The sequence below is a fragment of the Chrysochloris asiatica genome, unplaced genomic scaffold (genome assembly GCF_000296735.1).
Source record: "Chrysochloris asiatica unplaced genomic scaffold, ChrAsi1.0 scaffold00098, whole genome shotgun sequence".
Lineage (NCBI taxonomy): Eukaryota > Metazoa > Chordata > Mammalia > Afrosoricida > Chrysochloridae > Chrysochloris > Chrysochloris asiatica.
In genome coordinates, this window is record NW_006408616.1 from 11,214,816 (window position 1) to 11,217,679 (window position 2,864).

Sequence of the window (2,864 nt, forward strand, 5' to 3'; positions counted from 1 at the left end):
TGTATCTTCTAGGTATCCCTAAGAATATATTTCGTAATTAGCTCCACTTTGTAGATGAGGAAATGAAAGTATAATAAGGTTAAGTAATTTAGCCAAAGTCATTATGCTGGTTTGTGATATAGCGTGTGTTTGAATCCAAGAGGTCTAGTTTCAGAATGTTAATACTTTTGCCCAGGGTTGGGAATGTTATTCTAATTATTGGTATTACAATCAAAGCATTTTTATAAGATTAGCTTTAATGATTACATGAGCTAAATGGAAATTTCTATGTACTGTCTGACACAATAAAATGCAGAAACATTAAAAATTTCTCTCCATTAGAAGAAGGATGGTAAAACACATATCTGTCCTTATAAACTAAGAAAAACTATTAAGCGGGCGTATCAGCAAGTACATCACAGTGACACTTTAGGCTTTCTAGACTAAGTGAACCACAGAAAAATGAAAGGATTTAAAGCTCTAAAATGAAAGGATTTAAAGCTCTATGTGTGGAATTCCTAATTATTTTGGCAGGAAGACAGACCCTACACTGAAGATGTAGCTATGCATATTAAAAATGCCTTTACATATATTTATATTATATAATAGGAGCTCTGGTAACGTAGTGGTTACTAGTCGGGTAGCTAAACTCAAGGTCAGCAGTTCAAAACTACCAGTGTTTCTTGGGAGAAAGATGAGGCTTTCTGCTCCACTAAAGATTTATAGCCTCAGAAATCCTATACAGAGTTGCTATGAATCAGAACTGACTCCACAGAACATAACCACCACCACCACATTATATAATATTTTATAACAGATCTCTGGTGGCATTATAGTTAAAATGGTAGACTGACAAATAAAAGGTAGATAATTCTAATCCATAAGTCACTCTCTAGGAAAAAAATAAGGCATCTGCTTTTATAAAGATTAGATTTACAGTCTTGGAAACCCTATGGGGTAGTTCTACTAACCAGAAGTATACATAAGTTATGGTGCAAGATTAAAAATATCTGTAAAACTGCCACCCAAGTTCTTTGTTACATCTACTGCAAGAATGAAGACCATTCTCAGAAACCAAACTATGGATATTCCAGTCACTCTGAAGGGACAAAATTATAGTGAAAGGTCCAGAGCAACCTTGCAGAAGGACTTCAATGACATCAATATAGAACTCAGTCTCCTCAGAAGGAAAGTCTTTATGTGGACAAATGGCATGGAAACAAAAAGGAACTGGCTACAGTTTGTAATATCTCTAGTTATGTACAGAAGGTGATCAAGGATGTTGCACCGGGCTCCTGGGATGAGGTCCAGTGTCATTATTCAAGAGAGCAGGTCTCCTGTGAATTCCAAAACTTCAGGGATGAAAAATACATCTGTAGGGTTTAGATGAGACCAGGTATTATTTGTTCAGCATTTCATGCCCAGAAAGAAGAGTTAATTCTTTTTTATATAAAATGGCATTTGTATAAAACTAAGCAAGTCATGACGGTCAAAAATATAAATGTACAAAAATTGGGGGTTGGTATAAACAGAGTCATTGCACTAAAAGGAAACGGTTGGTGTTCAACTGTTTCAAGAGGTAGTATATGATCAAGAGACATGATACTGAAGGAAGAAGTCCACGGTGCATTGAAGGAATTGGCAAAGAACAAAGCTCCAGGAAATGATGAAATAAAAATTGAAATCTTTCAAGAAAGTGAGGTGGCACTGGAGGGACTCACTCATCTATGCCAAGAAGTTTGGAAGACAACTATCTGGCCAACTGATTGGAAGAGATCCACATTTGTGCCCATTCCAAAGAGAGGTGACCCAATGGAATGCAGAAATCATCAGACAATATCTTTGATAAACCATGTAAGTAAAGTTTTACTAAAGGTAATACAGAAATGGCTGCAAGAACACATGGACAGAGAACTTCCAGAGGTTCAAGGTGAATCCAGAAGAGGACATGGAGTGAGGGATATCATTGCTGATGTCCGAAGGATCATGGATGAAAGCAGAGAATACCAGAAAGATGTTTACCTGTGCTTTATTAACTATGTAAAGGTTTTCGATTGTGTGGATCATGACAAGCTATGGACAACATTGCAAAGTATAAATATTCCTGAACACTTAATTGTGCTCATGAGGAATCTGTAAATGGACCAAGAGGCAGTTGTTTGAACAGACCATGGGAACACCAAATGGTTTTAAATTAAGAAAGGTGTGCAACATGGTTGTATTCTTTCACAATACTAATTCAACCTTTAAGGAGCTCTGGTAGTGTAGTGGTTATGAACTGGGCTGCGAACCGCAAGTCAGCAGTTCAAATCTACCACGGGAGAAAGATGAGGCTTTCTGCTCCTGTAAAGATTTACAGCCTCAGAAACCCTGTAAAGGGTCGCTGTGAGTCGGAGGTGACTCCACAGTACATAACCACCACCATTCAACCTGTATGCTGATCAAATAATCCGAGAATCTGGGTTATATGAAGAAAAATGTGGCATCAAGATTGGAGGAAGATTCATGAATAACCTGCGATATGTAGCTCATACAATCTTGCTTGCTGAAAAGTGAAGAGGACTTAAAATACTGATGAAGATCAAAGACCACAGCCTTCACTATGGTTTTCACCTCAATGTAAAAAAAATATATTTTAACCACTGGACCAACAAATAATGTCATGATGACGATCAAAGAGCACAGCCTTTGGTATGGATTATATCTCAATGTCAAGAAAACAAAAATCCTCACCACTGGACAAATAAACAACATTCTTATCAACAGAGAAAAGATTGAAGTTGTCAAGGACTTCATTCTTGTTGGATCAACTATCAACACTCATGGAAGCAGCAGTCAAGAAATCAAACGACATATTGAATTAGCCAAATCAAAAGACCTTTTTA